Source organism: Mya arenaria, chromosome 13, assembly GCF_026914265.1.
Source record: "Mya arenaria isolate MELC-2E11 chromosome 13, ASM2691426v1".
Classification (NCBI taxonomy): Eukaryota; Metazoa; Mollusca; class Bivalvia; order Myida; family Myidae; genus Mya; species Mya arenaria.
The window spans coordinates 61,617,693-61,643,014 of record NC_069134.1 but is presented as its reverse complement, the minus strand read 5'-3'; positions in this window follow the sequence as shown (position 1 = coordinate 61,643,014).

Here is a 25,322-nt window from a genome sequence, read left to right as displayed (position 1 = left end):
TACATCAGCATACGTTGTATTTGAATTACAAGCTAGTAGTTGGGTATTCAGCTTGTAGTTCGGACAAATACATAAGCATACATTATATTTGAATTACAAGCTAGTAGTTGGGTATTCATCTTGTAGTTCGGACCAAATACATCAGCATACGTTGTATTTGAATTACAAGCTAGTAGTTGGGTATTTATCTTGTAGTTCGGACAAATACATTAGCATACATTATATTTGAATTACAAGCTAGTAATTGAGTATTCATCTTGTAGTTCGGACCAAATACATCAGCATACGTTGTATTTGAATTACAAGCTAGTAGTTGGGTATTTATCTTGTAGTTCGGACCAAATACATCAGCACACATTATATTTGAATTACAAGATAGTAGTTGTGTATTCATCTTGTACTTCGGACCAAATACATCAGCATACGTTGTATTTGAATTACAAGCTAGTAGTTGGGTATTCATCTTGTAGTTCGGACCAAATACATCAGCACACATTATATTTGAATTACAAGCTAGTAGTTGGGTATTCATCTTGTAGTTCGGACCAAATACATCAGCACACATTATATTTGAATTACAAGCTAGTAGTTGGGTATTCATCTTGTAGTTCGGACAAATACATTAGCATACATTATATTTGAATTACAAGCTAGTAGTTGGGTATTCATCTTGTAGTTCGGACCAAATACATCAGCACACATTATATTTGAATTACAAGCTAGTAGTTGGGTATTCATCTTGTAGTTCGGACAAATACATCAGCATACGTTGTATTTGAATTACAAGCTAGTAGTTGGGTATTCATCTTGTAATTCGGACCAAATACATCAGCACACATTATATTTGAATTACAAGCTAGTAGTTGGGTATTCATCTTGTAGTTCGGACAAATACATTAGCATACATTATATTTGAATTACAAGCTAGTAATTGGGTATTCATCTTGTAGTTCGGACAAATACATTAGCATACATTATATTTGAATTACAAGCTAGTAGTTGGGTATTCATCTTGTAGTTCGGACCAAATACATCAGCACACATTATATTTGAATTACAAGCTAGTAGTTGGGTATTCATCTTGTAGTTCGGACAAATACATCAGCACACATTATATTTGAATTACAAGCTAGTAGTTGGGCATTCATCTTGTAGTTCGGACCAAATACATCAGCATACATTATATTTGAATTACAAGCTAGTAGTTGGGTATTCATCTTGTAGTTCGGACAAAATACATCAGCACACATTATATTTGAATTACAAGCTAGTTGTTGGGTATTCATCTTGTAGTTCGGACCAAATACATCAGCACACATTATATTTGAATTACAAGCTAGTAGTTGGGTATTCATCTTGTAGTTCGGACAAAATACATCAGCACACATTATATTTGAATTACAAGCTAGTAGTTGGGTATTCATCTTGTAGTTCGGACCAAATACATCAGCACACATTATATTTGAATTACAAGCTAGTAGTTGGGTATTCATCTTGTAGTTCGGACAAAATACATCAGCACACATTATATTTGAATTACAAGCTAGTAGTTGGGTATTCATCTTGTAGTTCGGACCAAATGCATCAGCACACATTATATTTGAATTACAAGCTAGTAGTTGGGTATTCATCTTGTAGTTCGGACAAATACATCAGCATACGTTGTATTTGAATTACAAGCTAGTAGTTGGGTATTCATCTTGTAATTCGGACCAAATACATCAGCATACGTTGTATTTGAATTACAAGCTAGTAGTTGGGTATTCATCTTGTAGTTCGGACCAAAAACATCAGCATACGTTGTATTTGAATTACAAGCTAGTAGTTGGGTATTCATCTTGTAGTTCGGACAAATACATTAGCATACATTATATTTGAATTACAAGCTAGTAGTTGGGTATTCATCTTGTAGTTCGGACCAAATACATCAGCACACATTATATTTGAATTACAAGCTAGTAGTTGGGTATTCATCTTGTAGTTCGGACAAATACATTAGCGTACATTATATTTGAATTACAAGCTAGTAGTTGGGTATTCATCTTGTAGTTCGGACAAATACATTAGCATACATTATATTTGAATTACAAGCTAGTAGTTGGGTATTCATCTTGTAGTTCGGACCAAATACATCAGCATACGTTGTATTTGAATTACAAGCTAGTAGTTGGGTATTCATCTTGTAGTTCGGACAAATGCATCAGCACACAATATATTTGAATTACAAGCTAGTAGTTGGGTATTCATCTTGTAGTTCGGACCAAATACATCAGCATACGTTGTATTTGAATTACAAGCTAGTAATTGGGTATTCATCTTGTAGTTCGGACCAAATACATTAGCACACATTATATTTGAATTACAAGCTAGTAGTTGGGTATTCATCTTGTAGTTCGGACCAAATACATCAGCACACATTATATTTGAATTACAAGCTAGTAGTTGGGTATTCATCTTGTAGTTCGGACAAATACATTAGCATACATTATATTTGAATTACAAGCTAGTAGTTGGGTATTCATCTTATTATTATTATTTTTATCATTATTAACATAATGAGGAATGCCTCTAGTCAGCTGAACGACATAATGAGGAATGCCCCTTGTGAGATGAACGTCATAAAGAAGAATGCCGCGCCCCCCCCCCCCCGAGCGGGTTGAACGTAATAATGAGGAATGCCCCTTGTGAGATGAACGTCATAAAGAGGAATGCCCCTTGTGAGATGAACGACATAATGAGGAATTCCCCTTGTGAGATGAACGTCATAAAGAGGAATGCCCCTTGTGAGATGAACGTCATAAAGAGGAATGACCCGAGCGGGTTGAACGTAATAATGAGGAATACCTCTTGTGTGATGAACGCCATAATGAGGAATGCTCCTAGTGAGTTTAACGCCATAATGAAGAATGCCCCTTGCGAGTTAAACGCCATAATGTGGAATGTCCCTAGCGGGTTGAACGCCATAATGAGGAATACCCCTAGTGAAATGAACGCCATAATGAGGAATACCCCTAGAGAGATGAGCGCCATAATGAGGAATACCCCTAGCGAGATGAACGCCATAATGAGGAATATCCCTTTTGAGATGGACGCCATAATGAGGAATATCCCCAGTGAGATGGACGCCGTAATGTGGAATGTCCCTAGCGGGTTGAACGCCATAATGAGGAATGCCCATTGTGTGATGAACGCCATAATTAGGAATGCCCTTAGTGAGTTTAACGCCATAATGAGGAATGCCCCTTGCGAGTTGAACGCCATTATTTGGAATTTCCCTAGCGGGTTGAACGCCATAATGAGGAATACCCCTAGTGAGATGAGCGCCATAATGAGGAATACCCCTAGTGAGATGAACGCCATAATGAGGAATACCCCTAGAGAGATGAGCGCCATAATGAGGAATACCACTAGCGAGATGGGCGCCATAATGAGAAATGTCCCATAGCGAGATGCACACCATAATAAGGAATGCCCCTAGTGAGATGGGCGCCATAATGAGGAATACCCCTAGCGAGATGGGCGCCATAATGAGAAATGTCCCTAGCGAGATGAACGCCATAATAAGGAATGCCCCTAGTGAGATGGACGCCATAATGAGGAATACCCCTAGCGAGATGGGCGCCATAATGAGGAATGTCCCTAGCCAGATGAACGCCATAATGAGGAATACCCCTGCGAGATGAACGCCATAATGAGGAATGCCCCTAGTGAGATGAACGCCATAAGGAGGAATACGCCTAGTGTGATGAACGCCGTAATGAGGAATGTCCCTAGTTTGATGAACGCAGTAATGAGGAATGTCCCTAGTGAGATGTTCGCCATAATGAGGAATGCCCCGAGTGAGTCGAACGCCATAACAAGGAATGCCCCTAGTGTGATGAACGCCATAATGAGAAATGCCCCTAGTGTGATGAACGCCATAATGAGGATTGCCCCTAGTGTGATGAACGCCATAATGAGGAATGCCCAAGTGTGATGAACGCCATAATGAGAAATGTCCCTAGCGAGATGTACGCCATAATGAGAATTGCCCCTAGTGTGATGAACGCCATAATGAGAAATGTCCCTAGCGAGATGAACGCCATAATGAGATATGTCCCAACTGTGATGAACGCCATGAGGATTGCCCCTAGCGAGATGAACGCCATAATGAGAAATGTCCCTAGCGAGATGAACACCATGATGAGGAATGCCCTTAGGTTGATGAACGCCATAATGAGAAATGTCCCTAGGGAGATGAACGCCATAATGAGAAATTTCCCTAGCGAGATGAACGCCATAATGAGGATTGCCCCTAGTGTGATGAATGCTATAATGAGAAATGTCCCTAGCGAGATGAACGCCATTATGAGGAATGCCCCTGGTGTGATGAACGCCATAATGAGGAATGTCCCTAGCGAGATGAACGCCATAATGAGAAATGTCCCTAGTGAGATGAACTTCATAATGAGGAAAGCAACCTGTTTGAGAATCAGTCTTAGTATGTGTTGAATAAAAATGAGTTCGTGTAATTGCACTGGACAATTGTTAGATTATCTGATCTACTGGTATTCTATTAACACACATTGAATGACTCGTTAAAATACTTTTTAAACTGATGCTAATTCATATATCACACTTCTGCACGTTTACATTGGTTAATGAATTACATAATGTTTGACAGAAAAGGTTAATCGAGTTTCTAAAGATTCACACTATGAATTCGTGGATGGATTTGAACTGTGATTTCATTTTTTTTTGTGTGAAAACATCGTAAATGTTGCCTCTACTTTGATAGATTGTACTTTTAAGATATCGCAATGTCTAGCAATCCATCGACAAACAAAGCTATCTTAACTTGTATTTTACGTAAATTCAAATGACAAAGAGTGAAACACATATTTTTTAAAAATTTCAGTAAGCACGTCAATACTTCTAGCTTCGTATCAGTTAGCGGCATAATAAATGACAGAATTTGTATACAAAATTATATTGTAAATGGCTTATCAGCTAGATAGAATTCAGAATCGATAAGAATAGCCCAATTAAGAGGTCAATAACGTATAAGTGAGATATAATTTGAAAGCATTTTACAAGTTGGGTGTAAAATTTGTTTGTGATTAACGATAACACGTGAACAACTTATCACGATCCGCTACTAGGGACGGAGCCACATGCATTAAATCATTTAGAATTTGATGACCTCAGCGGAACACTTTTGTCGTTTAAAGGGACTGTACTCCGTATGATAAAACAGCGAAAAAAAGTCGAAAACTGACATAAACTTGGTATCGATGTGCACAATGCATTGGAACTTACTAACTGAAGTACCACATAGTTTACAATTAATTTACTTTTCGCATTTTTTTTCCGTATTTTTCAATTAAAAAATATTACTAGGTATGTCTACCTAGTAGAATTCATTCCTTATGCGTGATTGGCTAGTCGATGTTATCACATGATATGACCATGTTAGGTATATAGCTTAATTTTTTCCAACTGTTACGAGTAAGCCTTCGTAGCACAGTGGATACAGCAGTGGACTGAACTTTTGGCGACACCAGTTCGAACCCGGTCTCCGACTCGATTTTTTTTTTTACATTTTGGTATGGGTTTTTTACAATTATGATATCAAAGTGTAAAACATTTCATTAAATAATTGTCCTGAGATTCGTTACAGAAAAAAACTTTTTTTGGTGCCAATCTGATGTACAGTCCCTTTAAAGTCCATCGATCGCTCTGCAGTCAATCAGAATTCGGCTTGACTTGACCTCTTTTCGGCTACTATCACACAATGTCGCTTAATTAATTACGTGACGTCATAGAAAATGATATACTTCAAGCACCTGAGATTAAAAGATACACTAAGAATAAGTTGTTGTTCATCTAATATGGCTCCTTCTGTCACTCCATTCATAGGAGTTGATCGAATTCGTAGAATTTGTATGTTTATTTTGATGTGCAGTGTTTTGTATACATGTATTTCAATTGAAAGTAAATCTGGCTATTTTTAGGGCTCAAGTTATTTCATATTCTAGAGAGCTTGAACTCTGAAATGGCTTAAATGCTGTTAAAATAATCGCTTACATTGGCTTTAATATAAAAGTACCTTCAAAACTTTGTCAACATGTGTTATAACTGCACTATTGGTTATCGATAAATATGGACTGATTTTAAAGTCGCACAATAGGGTGATGCAAAAATTATTATATTTTTTTATCTTTTTTTTAAAATTTAAATGTACTTTTTTGTTTAACTCCATTGACTTTAATGATCAAAACAAAAAAAGCATATGAATTTTGTATAGGTTTAAAAAATAGCCTTTATAAAGTTTGGTTTTAATTATAAGCCACGTGGCAACAAATTCACCAGTTAAAATAGCGCCAAAACATCGCTTATACTTCTTGTTATCTGTCCTACAATCATATGCATATTTGTATTGGTTATTTGAGTCGATTGAGTTAAACATGATAATGCTTTGAAAAGAAATCAACCTATGTTGTGCGCCTTTAAATCCCGGAAGTCGATAAAATTTATGTTTATTGCTTTAGAGATTTATTGCTTAATCAGTCCTCAGGTAAACCTATTATATAAAACGAATATTATAATAACCATCACATTTTATTACAATTGGTTTCATAAAAAAATGAGAAAAAAATGAAAAACTGGGAAATTAATACATAATTATTGCTTTAAAAAGTTATTTTTAGCAATCCTCAGGTGAAATTAAACAAATTCATTCCACACGATTTAATAAAACAAATATCATTTTTAAATCATTATCTATTGTATTACTTTTTATATATGAACTTTTAAGTTGAAAATAAAAATAATGTTTTCATGAATTAATGAAACAAGTATTATATCTTATACAAGTTTTACTGCAATTGGTACTCAGCAAATTTGGAATGAATTGAACACCGGGAAGTGGATATATTTATGGTATTTCCTCAGCTGAAATTTAAAATAAATTATTCTAAGTTACGGTCACACCTAGCCGCGTTGCCACTGCAACTGCACGGCGTTGTTCAAATTCCCAGAGCGCCATGAGAACGCAGGATTTTTTTTTATATTTTTGATGAAGATGGCGATGTCACGTCGTTCTCACGGCGACCTTGGCGTTTCTACGGAACTCCGTAGCGTTCTATCGCGTTCCGACGGATTTCTAGTTTGTCTGCGATTTCACGGCGCTCTCACGGCGACCTTGGCGTTTCTACGGAGCTCCGTGGCGTTCTACCGCGTTCCGACGGATTTCTAGTTTGTCTGCGATTTCACGGCGCTCTCACGGTGCATCCTCTGCACAAATAATAACTTTGTTACCAAGTTCTATACGCTTCCAGTGCTGACAAAATACCATTGGCAACGTTTTCATTTACTTTATAAGTCTCAAACCTCAAGCCTCGACCGACCCTATTTAAACGTTTGGTTATGAGTTAGGACAAAAAAGGTTCGGTTAGGGTTACATCTTTTAAAAAGAACAGGTAGGGTAGTTTGGCTCATTTTATCAGGCGTTATAAACATTATTGTCAGCATTGGTGAATGGTGTTAAGTTTAATCTTATTTATTTTCCAACGATTGTGAAACAAGCTATTGCAACTTATATTAATCACTCTCGTTGGCACGATTTTACGCGAGATTGTGGTCTTGTGTTGAGGGGGAAACTGGAGTACCCGGAGGAAACCCACTTGTCCGGCTTGGTGACCACAAACCAAACTCACATGCGCCCAGGCCGGGAATCGAAACCGGGTCGCCTGGGTGAGAAGCGAGTGCACTAACCACTGCGCTAACCACACAACCCTAAGAAAGGTGTTTAAGGTATCTTTTGTATAAAGCTGATAGCTGATGCCGTAGCTGTCAATTTTCTATTTCCGGTACGTGGAGAAAAAGTTCTTTGATTTTTTGTATAAGTTTATTTTTCACTCGTTTTCAGTGCAAGCCTTTTACGAGCTTTAATAATTGAACTTTTATTAATGCATCTACGTTTCAAATAATAACAGTTAATGACGAAATCACGTTTTAATTCAACAGGGCACGAATACATGACCAAATTATAACGCCGCCATTTATAGAAGGAAAGTGGAAAAGGTCGAACGTGTTAGCAATACAATTGCGGATAATCATTGGATAAAAACGTTTTGTATCGTTTGGGCTTTTTTCATGATACATGGGTATTCAGTTATCCCTCACTGTCAGAGACTTGTCTGATTCGCTCGAAGACAGCTTGTTTTTCATGTAAAGAGTGAAGACCACGCTAGGTTGTTTACAAATTTTGAGGAGTGGGTGGGGTAAAAAATCATCACTTAATCTGTTAATTGTAGTGTGAATGTTCCGGGAAGTTCGTATCACATACTAAAACGGCAAACAGTTTCAATAATATATTAGATTAATGATATAACATCGTATTTATGTTCTAGTAGTTGTTTTCGTCTCTAACTTGTTATTATTTCTTTTTACGGGCACAATCATTTTATATACGTATCATACGTAATTATTTGTTTCGAAATCTGACTCTCCGTGACCGAGGCCCTTTAATATTTAGAGAATATTTTTTGTCGTCTGCTGTGCCAACGGTATCAGAACTGACTCAGCAAATCGTGGTTGTTGTCAATAACTAGAAGGTTACACACATCAAGCTCGTTACGTCTGGTGTAAAACAACTAATAGTGAAATGAACAGGAAGCCTAATTGCCTTGAACCCAAAAACATCACGCCCCCGTTGAAAATTAAACCAGAAATGTCTGCTGGTGTTGACATGCTATGGGGCGATAACATCAGATCAATAAACTATGTAGTTTGATGTCGTGAGAAACTTTTCGTATCGTATATATAAGCAGTCCAAATGGTACTTAAGATATACATGTCGGTGAAATGATGATGGTTAATATCTCTGAGACAGTCAAAATTAAAGCCAACATTTCAAGCCAATGAAATCGCCTATCAATGTTCAATGTCTTCCTCGATCTTGACGTCATAAGTTGGTTCCCCGCAAAACGCAAACTCACATAACAATCTACTCTTAAAGGACTCTTAATGTAGCTTTTTATTGATAACCACATTTAACTATATATGTAATCCCCAGCCTCAATTTCTCGAAATTTCTTAAGCTTAACTGTATAAAGTAGCTTATTTCAATTAGCCAAAATACATTCTTAAATTGAATTTTCATAATCGATAAATGGTTTATTGTGATTATCACAAAGAAACTTCCTAGACTAAAGTAGTAAAACTCCTAAGCTAAGAAAATATTACACAACCTTTGAAAAACATAACTAGCTTAGCTTAGCTTTATTCCGTTATAAGGGAACTTTCGAGAAATTGGGGCTCTCAATGTTGCTCTTTATTGATAAACATATTTAAATATATTGGTAGGGCCGTCATGTAGGGCCGCCGTGAAGGGCCGTCTTGTTGGTCCACCGTATAGGGCTGTCTTGTAGAGCCATCGTATAGGACCGTCGTGTAGGTCTATAGTATGAGACCACCGTGTAGGATTGCTATGTAGTTCGCCATGTAGGGACGTCATGTAAGGCCGCCGTGTAGGGCCGTCGTGTAGGGCCACCGTATAGGACCGTCGTGAAGGGCTATACATGTAGTATGAGACCGCCGTGTAGGATTGCTGCGTAGTGCCGCCATGTAGGGCATTCGTGTAGGGCTGTCATGTATGGTCGTCGTATAGGGCCACAGTGAAGGACCATCGTAAACGACTGCCTTGTAGGGCCGCCTTGTGGGACCGCCATTTAAGGCCGCAATGTAGGGCCGCCGTGTATTGCTGCCTTGTAGGGACACCGTGTAGGGCTGCCGTGTAGGGCTGCAATGTAGGACCGCCTTTTAGGGTTGCTGCATAAGGCTGCAATGTATAATTGTAGGGCTGCCTTGTAGGGCTACCGTGTAAGGCCGCAATGGTGGGCAGCCTTGTAGGGCCGCCTTGTAGGACCGTCGTGTAAGGCCGCAATGGAGGGCTGCCTTGTAGGGCCGTCGTGTAAGGCCGCAATGGAGGACTGCCTTGTAGGGCCGCCTTGTAGGACCGCGATGTAATGCCGCATTGGAGGGCTGCCTTGTAGGGCCGTCGTGTAAGGCCGCAATGGAGGGCTGCCGTGTAGGGCCAACGTCTAAAACCGCAATGGAGGGCTGCCTTGAAGAGCCGCCGTGTACGGCCGCAATGGTGGGCTGCCTTGTAGGGCCGCCGTGTAAGGCCGCAATAAACGGCTGCCTTGTAGGGCCACCGTGTAAGGCCACAATGGAGGGCCTCCTTGTAGGGCCGCCGTGTAAGGCAGCAATGTAGAGCCGCCGTGTAGCTACACGTACATGTCAAAGTTGCAGTTGATTTTAAAAGTCGATCATGAAGCTTGAACTTGTATTTTCGCTACTAGTCGCATAAATCATTTTCCTTGTGCTACCGTTCATGTCATTCTTAGTGTGTACAGTGTACACATACCTCGATCACGTCGCGCACACAAATGCATCCACATGTACACGTACCTGGATGACGTAGTGCACTCAAATGCGTCCTGAAATCACTCTCACTCTGGTTAGGATCAAACCTACTACCTCTTGGACGAGAGGTGGAAACCTTTACCACTCAACCACTCTCATCCTGGTGGGGATCAAACCCATAACCTCTTGGATGAGAGGCTGACACCTTTACCACTCAACCACTCTCACCCAGGTGGGGATCAAACCCACAACCTCTTGGGTGAGAGACGGACACCTATACCACATGACCACTCTCACTGTGGTCGGGATCAAACCCACAACCTCTTGGGTGAGAGACGGAACATTGACCACTATACCACTCTCACCCTTGCTGGGATATACCAAACAACCCTATTGAATGCGAGACCGACACCTATACCACTAGACATCTCTCATCCTGGTTGGGATCAAACCCACAACCTCTTGGGTGAGAGACGGACAATTTCCCTCTATGTCACTCTAAACATCAGCAGAAGTTGCCGTATTTAACGCTTTAAGCAGGAGTACATTTTATATTCAAACGCCCATTTCCACGCTTTTGTAGACATGATTTGGGCGAACTAAGGACTTGATCTGTTGGATGCCTGTCCCGTAAGGACCGTAAAAAAGGCTAATGGAAAATCCTACCTTTTGTCAACAGTATTTAAATGTCCTAAAGAAAGAAGTTCAAATATATATTACTTTAACCTACACATACCCAATGAATTCACTTACCATATCTTTACAATATTTAAATCCCCATCAAATACCGACCTTACTTGAATGCCTGCAGTTGATCACTTAAGGTATGCGAAATATGGAGATATTTGAAAACATATTTCAATGTTTTAGAAATTTCATATTAAAAGTCAGTCATTTGAGACATTATACAAAAGATTGTCGAGGTCATGGTAAGTTTTTTTCGTGTTCCAAATCAAACCACAGATGTGGGACGCACGGTGAAGTAATACGATCCAAGTCCATCAATCATTTGAAACGTTCACTAGCAAAACAAACGCGGTTTTTAGTTTGACAGACAGCTGACAGTAGTCCGATATCGTTAAATGTTATAATTGAATATTGTTAAAAACGGAGAGTAGTATTTTAGTTTCATATATAATCCATCTATGAGCCAAAGGCTAGGGGCGTTGCACCGTGTTCACGAGCTTTTTGATCGTACAGTCGAACCCCGTTGGCTCGAACTCGCTTGGCTCGAATTCCTTGTTAGCTCGATGTAAAGGACCAATTTCTATAAACTAGAGGTAAGCATTCCCGCTTGGCTCGAATATTCCGAGGCTCGAGGTATTTTCGCCGGTCCCTGAGAGTTCGAGTCAACGGGGTTCGAGTGTATTAATATTCATATTTCATAACTTAATTTATCTCCTGAGTAACTTCCTTATTGCAGCTATTTCATAACTAAAGTCATTTCCTAAGTAATTCTATAACATAATCACTTCCTTAATCATTTCCTAATTTAAGTAATATGCCAGCTTAAGTCACTTTATAAGGGATCTCATTTATCATATGATATTATTATTTGATAATTTCTGAAATACTTTATATTCACTGCTGTATTTGAAAATACGCACGTTTATGTTTAAATCATTTGAACTTTTCATTAAAATTGATTTTGAAAAGTATCGGAAATCGACTTGAGTTAATAAATGCCATAAAACGTATTATGATTATTATGCGAAGATAATAAACAATGAGCTCCCGAACGAGAGATACACAACGCCACCAGACAATAGGCTGTTAACATATAGTAAATAAATAACAAGAGATACGCGGAGGTAACGCCCACGCCCCTCTGGTGTTGCTGTATTGTTGTTTTCAGTTGAAAGGGGGCATCACTCCACAGTTATTAAAATCAGAGTAATGGGCCGTCCTTTACATTTACACATGCGTAATGTCTTAGGCAACATATAAACCAAGTTTCATTTGAATATCTTCAACGTTTTGTTTATAGATTTGCACTTTGATGACCACGCCGACACCAAATACCTCGAAAATCAGACGAGCTGAAATAGTTTGCTTCATGTGATATAGAGGATAATTGTTTGTTTCAGTGTAAGATCGTGATATATTTCACCTCATGAACACCAAATTATATATTTCACGAGTAGCGTAGCCATGGGTGAAGTATTTAATTTTGGTGTTCGCGAGTCGAAATAAATAATGTTGCTATCTTTAACTAAGACAAAAAAAATCTTTTTATTATCTCCTTAAAATTGGACTTTAATTATTTTGACATTTAATTACACCTTTTTAGAAAAATACGTCAATTTGTATGCGCACGTAACGTAATTTCGGAAATTGTGTCCCAGCCCTGCGCGCGCTGACGTTTAATTTGGAACTGAGAGCGGGCTAAACTTTCAAAACAATGAAACAGATCAATTTGATATTTTCACTGTTTCAAACTCCACAAACCACCGTCAAACATTTAATAAAATGTGATATCATCGGCGCTCATTTCACTTAATTGGAAAACCTTTAGTATTCATGCAGTGCATACCAGTGATAAATACGACACGACACCAAACCGTTGATACCCGTCTGTTCCGATGTAGGTCTGCACAAGCAAACACAAATTACATAAAAATGAAAAATGGCGATTGTTAGTATATCACTAAATGACACTTATGCGGTACGGTACCAGCGAAGAGCACATTCAGCAAGGTCATATTTATAACGCCATCAGAATGTCGTCTTTTATTTTCTTTTATTTAAGCGCGGCCGCCAGTCGACACTAGACAGCCACCCGCGGAGCCCTATCATCGTGCCATACATTGATAGTAACCTGAATTGTTTATCTCTTTTGCAAAAGGATTTTACAAATGCATCTTTGTGTTTTCTTGTCATCGACCATGATTTTTACAATACATCTGACAATTTGGAATGTTAAAATTTGGTGTAATTATTTGACAGATTGAACAGACTGACGTTATGGTTTTGTTCGCATTCTGTCGCGTGTGTATGAGGGTGATCATCTGAAATGATAATCAAGGTCTAATCGTTATCGTTATCAATATTCTATTACCTCCCCGGTCATAAACAAGTCATTAATCGAATACATGTGTCTGTTGAAATGATATCCAGCGTTATCAGCAAATCTCGGACCTTCGACGATATAACGATGCAAGGGGAACAAATGCTAATAGCAGTGACAAAAAGTATCTACCTTGTAGTTGTCCTTTCTAGTACCTTCTACAGCGCCAGGTGCGAAATCACGTGTTTTCACATAAACAAACAATTAAGTGACCATGCATCTTTCACATCGTGTTGCACATTATTTCTGTCAAAAAATGTAATTTAGAAATTAACGTCACTTAATTGTTTATATTATGCCTTACATAAATGAATCCCTTCTTTGTATGTATAAACTCGATCGGTCCGTATATCACTGTATTTTGATGAAAATCCTGTTTTATGACGTCAGCGGTCATATTTTTAGCCTGTCCGGACCTCGCCAAAAGTGTAATATGGACCGCTGACGTCCTTCAACTGGTAAGTGCGGCTTGCTATTTTCACAACGACGAAAAATTGTCGCAAATCATTATCAACTTTATTCAATAAAACACATCTTAAGTGCTTTAAAAATATTGATGGTAATACAAAATGTTCGGTATAAGAAATATTAACACACCACTGAGGGTCATATCACATTATAAGGACCGGCCAGTCAGCCCCCGAAGGTGAATATAAACTTTCGTTGGCTGACTGGCAGGTCCTTATAATGTGATATGACCCTCAGTGGTGTGTAATATTTCTTAAATTGACATCAGTTGTGACCCGTGGTGACCCGTGTGGGAACCCCTTTAAGTCACGTGACTCCTCACTCTGTATACAAGAAGAAAAAGTAACGTGATTCCTCACCCTGAATAAAAGAAGAAAATGCTAGTGACAAAATAAATCTACCTTGTAGTAGTTCCTTAATTAAATAAATGTAAACCAACGACACAAGGGAGACAAATGCTAAGAGTCGTGAAAAAATAGCTACCTTGTAACTTTTCCTTACTGACAAACGTCATACAGTACCACAGGCAATTCAAGGGAAGCAAATGCTAACACTCGTGACAAAGAGTAGCTACCTTGTAGTTTTTCCTTACTGATACGTTAACCAGTGCATCAGAACAATACAAGGGAAGTCAATTCTAGCAGGCGTGACAAAAATATCTACCTTGTAGTTTTTCCTTACTTAAGTAAACGTTATCCAGTTCGACACAAGGGAAACAAATGCTAAACAGTCGTGACAAAATATATGTACTACTTTTGTAGTTTTTTTCTTTAGTTGAATAAACGTAATCCAACAATACAAGAGAAGCAAATGCTAACAGACATGACAAAAAGTAGCTACCTTGTAACTTTTCCTTACTTTCCAGTACCACGGACAATGCACCGGAAGCAAATGCTAACAGACATGACAAAAAGTAGCTACCTTATAGTTGTTCCTTACTGGTACGTTAACCAGTGCCACAGAACAATACAAGAGAAGTCATGACAAAAAGTAGCTACCTTGTAGTTGTTCCTTACTGGTACGTTAACCAGTGCCACAGAACAATAAAAGGGAAGTCATGACAAAAAGTAGCTACCTTGTAGTTGTTCCTTACTGGTACGTTAACCAGTGCCACAGAACAATACAAGGGAAGTCATGACAAAAAGTAGCTACCTTGTAGTTTTTCCTTACTGGTACGTTAACCAGTGCCACAGAACAATACAAGAGAAGTCATGACAAAAAGTAGCTACCTTGTAGTTGTTCCTTACTGGTACGTTAACCAGTGCCACAGAACAATACAAGGGAAGTCATGACAAAAAGTAGCTACCTTGTAGTTTTTCCTTACTGGTGCGTTAACCAGTGCCACAGAACAATACAAGAGAAGTCATGACAAAAAGTAGCTACCTTGTAGTTGTTCCTTACTGGTACGTTAACCAGTGCCACAGAACAATACAAGGGAAGTCATGACAAAAAGTAGCTACCTTGTAGTTGTTCCTTACTGGTACGTTAACCAGTGCCACAGAACAATACAAGAGAAGTCATGACAAAAAGTAGCTACCTTGTAGTTGTTCCTTACTGGTACGTTAACCAGTGCCACAGAACAATACAAGAGAAGTCATGACAAAAAGTAGCTACCTTGTAGTTGTTCCTTACTGGTACGTTAACCAGTGCCACGGAACAATACAAGAGAAGTCATGACAAAAAGTAGCTACCTTGTAGTTGTTCCTTACTGGTACGTTAACCAGTGCCACAGAACAATACAAGAGAAGTCATGACAAAAAGTAGCTACCTTGTAGTTGTTCCTTACTGGTACGTTAACCAGTGCCACTGAACAATACAAGGGAAGTCATGACAAAAAGTAGCTACCTTGTAGTTGTTCCTTACTGGTACGTTAACCAGTGCCACAGAACAATACAAGAGAAGTCATGACAAAAAGTAGCTACCTTGTAGTTGTTCCTTACTGGTACGTTAACCAGTGCCACAGAACAATACAAGGGAAGTCATGACAAAAAGTAGCTACCTTGTAGTTGTTCCTTACTGGTACGTTAACCAGTGCCACAGAACAATACAAGAGAAGTCATGACAAAAAGTAGCTACCTTGTAGTTGTTCCTTACTGGTACGTTAACCAGTGCCACAGAACAATACAAGGGAAGTCATGACAAAAAGTAGCTACCTTGTAGTTGTTCCTTACTGGTACGTTAACCAGTGCCACAGAACAATAAAAGGGAAGTAATGACAAAAAGAAGCTACCTTGTAGTTTTTCCTAAAGTTAACGTTATCCTGTACGACATAAGGGAAACAAATGTTAAACATTCGTGACAAATAAGAACTACCTTGTCTTTCCATACTAGCACACGATGTCAAGCTTATACCGTTTAGCTGACTGAGGAGTCAAATGTGATTAATTTAAAGCCAAAATAGTGGTTGAAGTTCTGACTGAGGAGTCAAACGTGATTAATTTAAAGCCAAAACAGTGGTTGAAGTTCTGACTGAGGAGTCAAATGTGATTAATTTAAAGCCAAAATAGTGGTTGAAGTTCTGACTGAGGAGTCAAACGTGATTAATTTAAAGCCAAAACAGTGGTTGAAGTTCTGACTGAGGAGTCAAATGTGATTAATTTAAAGCCAAAACAGTGGTTGAAGTTCTGACTGAAGAGTCAAATGTGATTAATTTAAAGCCAAAATAGTGGTTGAAGTTCTGATTGAGGAGTCAAATGAGTTTAGTTTTAAGCCAAAACAGTGGTTGAAGTTCTGATTGATGAGTCAAATGTGTTTAGTTTTAAGCCAAAATATTGGTTGAAGTTCTGATTGAGGAGTAAAATGTGTTTAGTTTTAAGCCACCCTAGTTGTTGAAGAGCTCACTGTGGAGACATATGTATTAGTTTTAAGCCACCCTAGTTGTTGAAGAGCGCACTGTGGAGACATATGTCTTTGTTTTAAAGCTGCACTCTCACAGGCTTTCATGGATTTTCGCAAAAATTGACTCGTTCCGGGAAAAAAAATAAAAAAAGGTTGTCAAAACGTTCAATCTGTGAGAGAGCCACCCTAGAGGATGAAGATCTCACTGGGGAGACATACGTATTAGTTTTAAGCCACCCTGGTTGTTGAAGAGCGCACTGTGGAGACATATGTATTAGTTTTAAGCCACCCTAGAGGATGAAGAGCTGACTGATGAGTCGAATGAATTTAGTTCTAAGCCACCCTAGTGGTTGAAGAGCTCACTGGGGAAACATATGTATTAGTTTTAAGCCACCCTAGTTGTTGAAGAGCGCACTGTGGAGACATATGTATTAGTTTTAAACCACCCTGGTTGTTGAAGAGCGCACTGTGAAGACATATGTATTAGTTTTAAGCCACCCTAGTGGTTGAAGAGCGCACTTGTGATACATGTGTGTTTTGTTTTGAGCCACCCTAGTAGTTGAAGAGCATCTGTGGAGACATATGTGTTTAGTTTTAAGCCACCCTAGTTGTTGAAGAGCTCACTGTGGAGACATATGTATTAGTTTTAAGCCACCCTAGTGGTTGAAGAGCGCACTTGTGATACATGTGTGTTTTGTTTTGAGCCACCCTAGTAGTTGAAGAGCATCTGTGGAGACATATGTGTTTAGTTTTAAGCCACCCTAGTGGTTGAAGAGCGCACTTGTGATACATATGTGTTTAGTTTTGAGCCACCCTGGTAGTTGAAGAGCTCACTGTGGAGACATATGTGTTTAGTTTTAAGCCATCCTAGTAGATGAAGACCTAACTGGGGAGTCATATGTGTTTAGTTTTGAGCCTAGTGGTTGAAGAGATCATGTGATCATCTGAAGGGTCAGGCTGTGTTGGCAAAAACATTGTTTATGAAATTCACAGCCTTCTCTGAAGTTTCCGTCAGCAGGCCGTCTGGTTTTTTTTTAGTATATTAAGGTTTGCCCATGCCTATTAAAAGCATTATGGCTTGACACCGCTGTGACGCCACCATGACTTAAAGTGTGTTTAAATGCCAATAAGTGACATGAGATAGAAGTGACTGCATTTCCCTGTCGAATCCAGTCATTAGAAAACTTGAACACACATAGTGAGATATATGAGATCCGGATGAGATACCCTCGCTCTTTGCGAAGAGACTCTTGTTTCTTTAGCGTGCTCTATGTGAAGCACCGATAAACTGGATTTATCTTTCCTGGGTTTAACCAGTACTTAATACACCAGTGTTCTCTAGGACTACCCTTTTAATGCCCAGTGCACGGCAAGGTAGCTTCTGGTATTATTGTTTAACATCTTTCGGTTTGACATGGCTGGGGTTTGAATCCCCGACTTTCTACACCCGAAGCAAACGCTCTGCCACTAACTTACCTTACGGGATTGCGTCTGCGTTCTGCTGTTCGAACCTATATCAGATTTGTTTTGTTAACAAGTTTACAAGTCTATAGATGTTTTGTCAGAGGGGCGTATATCAAATTTCGAACCTTTCTCCTATAAACTTGAGCTCTCCAAAGTCACTAAGAGTACTTTGGGGTGTTTCTATGAGAAAAATGAGGACTGACAATATAGCACATCAAAAATGTTGGCATCTTACAATCAATTATCTGTATTTGCATGTATGTTATATCAACTGGTATTAAATGCAACATATTGATATATATATATTCTTACTTTTGCATAGGCTCACAAATTGATGACTTTTTTTCCTACTGTGGTCATAGTTTAACGTCTTTCGGCTTGTCATGTCTGGGGTTTGAGCCCCCGATATTTTGTACCCGAAACAAACGCTCTATCACTTAGTATCGGGTCGGTCATATAAAGGATTTCAGGCGGGTATTGCTCAAGAAACTAACCCCATGTCGCGAACGATCTTTCTACCACTTTCTCGTGTGGGCCGTGTTGATGTTGTGTTATAAGCCATTATCTAAGAGATAAGTCACTAGTCTCAAGCAAAAAGCCATCTTGTTGTTTATACAGACATATGGATATAAAATTGTAAGCCAGAACGCAGCAAACACGTCAATGAGAAATTCGCCTTAACACATATTCAACGTTTTTTTAGAATTTCATCGGTCTCCCATGCGTGAAAACCCTGTTGTGGTCATTGATAGTCTGTAGATAGTGTGTTAGAAGCCATGATCAAAGAGATAAGCCACTAGTCCCAAGCACAATCTCGTTGTTGATAAAGACATATGGACAAAAAATAGAAATTAGAACACGTACGCATTGCTTCTCCTCAGACCAAAGCGGAAGAATATCGATGCATCTGAAACAAAATAATAAAAAAAATCAACTTAGTGTAAAACTTCCGCATTTATACACACTATAGATTTCGGAATGTTGTTTTGACTGATGTCTGTGCCTGTCGCACACCCACGCCACACAGGACTGCATATGCGTCTTGCTTTTTCATCCTTAGAACAAAGTCCGAACCAACATCATTTTTTTGTAAACAAGTTTATAAGTCTATAGATATTTTGTCTGGGGGCGTATATCATATTTCGCACCTTGCAACTTGAGCGCTCCAATGTCACTAAGAGTTCTTTGGGCCGAGGACTTTTATCATACTGTGATCATAGTTTAACTTCTTTCGGCTTGTCATGGCTGGGGTTTGAGCCCACGAACTTCATCACCCGAAACAAACGCTCTACTGCATAGTATCGGGGTGATCACAGAATGGATTTCAGGCCGGAATTAAGAGTGGTCGAGAAACTGACCCCATGTCGCGAACGACCTTTCTTTCACTTTCCGTATTCTCGTGTTGGCCCTGATGAATTGTGCTTTAAGCCATTGTCTAAGAGATAAGTCACTAGTCCCAAGCAACCGTCTCCTTGGCCTAGTGGTTAAGCGTCCGTCTACGGAGCGGGAGGTCGTGGGTTCGATCCCTGGCCGCGTCATACCAAAAGACGTTAAAAGTTGGTACAAATAGCTCCCTTGCCTGGCGCTTGGCATTTAAAGGGTAGTGCTTGGAAAATGATGTACTCAGGACAGGTTTTACCCAGGAAAGTTGTATCCCGTGTATCGGTGCTTTACATTGAGCACGTAAAAACCCAAGGGGTCTCTTCGAAAAAGAGCTAGGGTATCGCACCGGGACTTCCTTGTATCCCACCACTGTCTCTTCAGCGTGCTGTCCCTTCAGCAAAAACAAAGTACCCCGTTGGAAATAAGTGCTTGCACTTTCACGGGTTATCCTTGACCGTAAGGTCTAAAGAAATACATACATACATACATACACACACACACACACACACACACACACACACATACATACATACATACAACCATCCTGTTGTTCATACAGACATGTGGATATAAAAGTGTAAGCCAGAACGCAACAACCTGCGAACCCCGCCTAAACACATATTATTCATCGGCCTTTCCCATGCGTGAAGGTCCTGTTGTGGTCATTGATAGACTGTAGATATTGTGTTAGAAGCCATGATCAAAGAGATAAGCCACTAGTCTCAAGCAGCCAGCCATGTTGTTGTTGATAAAGCCATGTGGGTATAAATAGTAAGCCAGAACGAATTCGTCTTGCGTCTCCCCTGACCAAAGCGGAAGAACATCGAATGATTCTGAATCTAATAATAGAAAAAAAGTCAATGTAAATCGTTTCCATTTATACACATAATAGAATTTCGGAATGTTGTTTTGACTGAATGTTTATGTCTGCCTGTCACACACCTACGACATACGGGATTTTGTATGCGTCCTGGTTTTTTTTTTAAAAACACAACCTTGGAACTATGTTTGAACCTATATGAGATAAGTTTTTTGTTAAAAGTTTACGGATGTTTTGTCCCAGGGGCGTTAATCGTCTTTCGCACCTTACTCCTAGAAACGTTGATCGCTCCCAAGTCTCTAAGAGTGCTTTTGGGTGTTTCTATAAACAAAATGAGAAATGACAACATTGCATAAGATAACTGTTGGCAACTAACTAGTAATTATCTGTATATGTATGTATTATAATTAATTAATTATACATACGAATTCGTATCAAATATTCTATACATGTATGTAGTTTGCCCTCAAGCAAAACTCGACATTTTATATGCATGTACTAACATTGTATAAGTGGCTACTTAATTCTTGCTACGCTCCTGGACTAGGATGACTGTTACAACTACATGTACATTGAATTGCGTGTGTACACATTAAAACAGCATCAGTTAGCTACTGAGATGTAGCGGTATTACGAATTTTGATCTATAATAAACGGCTTTCCGCATTCCTGATATATAATGGGGATCGTGTCCCCCTCTATCGGGTGTAAGGCTCTTCCCGAATGCTATGCTTTGCACTTTGATCGGAGGTAGCGCACCATCTATTGTCTTTTATGTCCGGGCTGAGTATGCGGGTTAAGGTGCGATTTATGCTAAGAACCTGAGCAAGGCACTCACTACGCACAGTTTTACTTTTGGTGCAGTCAGTAGGGTCGGGTACTTGTAATAAAAAAGTAAGAGTTTTAGCTGTCTTCAGAGTGTTTGTTTCCGTTCAACCAACAGGCATGTGTCAGGATTTTGGTCTTGAGTGTTTTCAATCAGTCGGAGAGAAGAAACTAGAAATCATTGTAATTCTTCTTTTTTTGACTGTTGGCATGTTTTAGGGACCCGAAAATAAAAGTTGCGGGTGGCCCTTATCATTTACCTTCTCTGTCAGTTCAAATCGTTTAGGTTTTCAGATTGAATGAATGAGTGTTTTACTGAACAAATTGAAAGCTTTCTATGAACAAAAGAAATTAGTCAACACGTGTTTATCTTAACAGATGTTTTTTTTTTCCTAAGGGCGTTAATCAGTTGTCGCACTTTGCTCCTAGATACTTGCGAGCAATCTACTACTTTGAGTGCCTTCGATAAAAACAGGAATGGCAAAATGACACTTAAATATGCACTAATACTCCTAAATAAGATTTAATTGTTCCGAATATTGAAAATGTAAAAACAGTTCCTTATCGGACATATGCTCTTCTATTCGTATTCCAATTTTCAGACAGAAACTCGAAAAAAATTCATAGTTGCGTTCCACCTTAATACAGTTGTTTTAATACAGTAAAACTGCAGTCGTTCGGACCAGACAACAAAAACGATTACTGTTGTATAAACATGTGAATCTAAAATGGAAAGCTCCATACCGTTACGTATTGAACATTCGGAAGTCCTCGGCCATTTTCCGTCGAAAACTGCCTCAGATGTATGCCGGTATATCAGTGGAAGTACTTTTAAATTTTAAATAATATTATTAATTAATTGCATTGTTTATCATGTATCTTGTATATTTAAGTTTTAATTAATTGTCAGTGAAATGTATTGTTGCATAAATAAGATTACCATGAGTAAAATCATTAAGTTTAACATTTAAATTGAAATTACTACGCGATATACTTGCAGCGTAGTTAAATGTAAGAATTCCAACATTGTAAACCGTCCATAAACAACCGAGGTTGTTTTCGATGTAAATTGGCCGAGATGTTTCGAATGGCGTTTTTAAATGTACAATACACTCTTATACTCAGTGTTAGCAAAGAAGAATAGTTCATCAAATATCATCAACAAATTATCAACCTTTTCTGCTGGGCTGCTAGTTTCCCGCTTCTTGGCTGCTCGGCTGCTAACTTCACGCTGTCAGGATGCCAGGCTGCTGGGCTGCTAACTTCACGCTGCCACGCTATTAGAATGCCAGACTGCTAACTTCACGGACATAACCTTTTCTTATTTATATAGAAAATGAAAATGGAAGTCAATAAATTGCGTGCCAGTCGTAAATGTTGTCAATAAACTCAAACAGTTTTGCTTTGGCATATTGGTAAAGTAAAACATAATTATACTACATTTATCAGGGTCGGAACAACAATTGAAATTAATTGATGTACTTTTTCCAGAATTCAAAACGTATAATTTCCTTTAAATGAGTTCAAAAAAATTCCGAAAGTATTGAATTACAAAAAGCTGTGATAATTGTAAAGAAAAGTAAATTGGACTTTATAAGACATTTTCTTTGATAACTATTATTAATAATAGAATAAAACATAGTGTATATATTCTGTACTTAGTATACTTTATAGGTATTTGCATGTTTCATTTATTTGTTGTCTTTTCCTTTTGACATTCATTAGACGCGGCCTCCAATCAGAATGTTTCATGAACATCAATAGATATATATTAATATTCAATAAAACCCATTCAGCCGCGTCTTTGATGCCTAACATCAACATTCGTCTTGTGAATATTGTAACAACATTTCACATATTCAGTGTGGGACCACAATTTAGTCACGTGACCCGCAAAAGGTAACGTACACACCGGAAATAGGTCAAAATAGCACAAATCAGTTAAGATACTTGAACGTTTTTACGTTATTAACTCGCTTCTGAATTAGAGACATAGCCTACCGACTGCACCAGTCCATAAATTTTCATAAAATGTACATATTGTCTTTCAGATTTCAGATTGTCTTTGAGAACATTCAAACAATATGTTTCAAACACGGTACAGACATTTGACCAATAAGTTATGAAATGTCCGAAAATACTATGAATATTTAATGAGTTGTGCTCTTTTGCCCTACATCCTGTGTGTACGTTACCGTTGTAGGTCACGTGACAAAGGTGTTTCCCCACACTGATATAGTAAGACTGCAAAGTTTCTAGTTTTAGTTTTCCAACTTTTATCATTAATAAATCATATTTATAATACTGAAACAATGTATGCATAGTACAGACCATAACACAAGACTTTGACTTTTGCTTTGTATAAGTCGTAAAACTGTTTATTGAGAACTGAATGAGAATTTTCCATGAACAAAGAAAAATAACATGTTTACAAGTTAAAAGGCGTGTTTACCATTTTTCGCACCTTGCTCCTAGAAACATCCAACATAATATTATGACATTTTCCTTGTATAAGTCGTTAATACATATTTATCGATGGGTAAGAATTGTCCATGAACAAAGTCAAAGAACTCAACAACTGTACGAGTTCACGGGTGTGTTTACCATTTTTCGCACCTTGCTCCTAGAATTAATATCGCTCCCAAATACTAGGAGTGTTTTGAAGAGTTTCTGGGCAAAACAAAAGGAATGTCAAGATCACACGGGAACTATGTGGCACATTACAAGCAAATATCTGTATATGAAGGTATTGTATATATATATAATTGGTATAATGATTGGTGTAAAAGGTATTTATATATTTATTCTTACTTGCACACCAAGGAAAACGCTTCTTAAGGCATTTAAATGTCGCAAAACGCCCTTATCCGCATTTTGATATGTTTAATGTTAAATTTGAGCAGGACCTTACACCGTTACCGTGCCAGGAAGTCAACACTATGTCCGACCTCCTGCACTGGTTCCACGTAAGGCCATATATTCTGACCCAAAGCAAAACTAGACTTTCCATATACACTCGAACCCCGTTGGCTCGAACTCCCAGCGAAAATAAAACGAGCCTCGGGGAAATCGAGCCAAGCGGGAGTGCTTACCTTTAGTATAAAGAAATCGGTCATTAATATCGAGTTCGAGCCAATGAGGTTCGACTGTACTAGCGTTTAAAGTACTTGGTTCTTGCTACGCGCCTGGACAAGGACGACTGTAAAACAACATTGACTTTAGTGAGCATACTAGTACATCAAAACGACATCAGCCATTATTGTAAATACCAGAGTGATGTTGGAAACAACAAAATACTTCAAGCAATAATCGGTATTCCGGATTCCGGTCCTTTAATTCAAAGTTTGGCAATCGGCATAATTTGCTTTAGGCCATTAACAAAATATAACCGCTTTATGGCAAAGACAAGACATCATACTCTGCCGAACGTTAGGGCTCTATCCGCCTCCCATGCGATTGTCATATTGACCGGAGGCAAAGGGCGCTAGCAGCCATACTCAGATATATAGTTTACCTTGCATGACGAACTCAGGTTGTTGTAGCGTTGCTGCGGTTATGGCTTGAAATCGGGATCTTGTCGCAATAAAAATTGTGAAGCTAAAGATCGTAAATTCCAGGCGTAACTTGGTTTGGGGCGTAAACTATGTTACAGTAAAAAGATAGTAAGGACAGTCATCGCATAAACACATATCACAGACACCAGAATGTATGAGTCAGAGCCACAAGTTTGGTTGTTTTTACGTATTGAGACACAATATAACAACTTGTGGAGTTGTGTGCGGTTGTTCCGTGTTTCTGGTTTGTGATTGTTTGGTTGTGTGTTCTTTGTTTTTGGCGTGGACCCTGTGCCATTAAACGAGGTTTATGTTTAAACTTTCGACTTCTGTGCTTGTTTCTGTAGTTTTTCATATAAATATTGATTCGACGAAACACTTTTTAACATACAAGCAAAGCTAAATATCATCTAGGATTATACTACTGCTAGTACATAAAATATGTGAAAATATTGTCATGGAATCATTGTATGCTGTTATATTATGTCCAAGG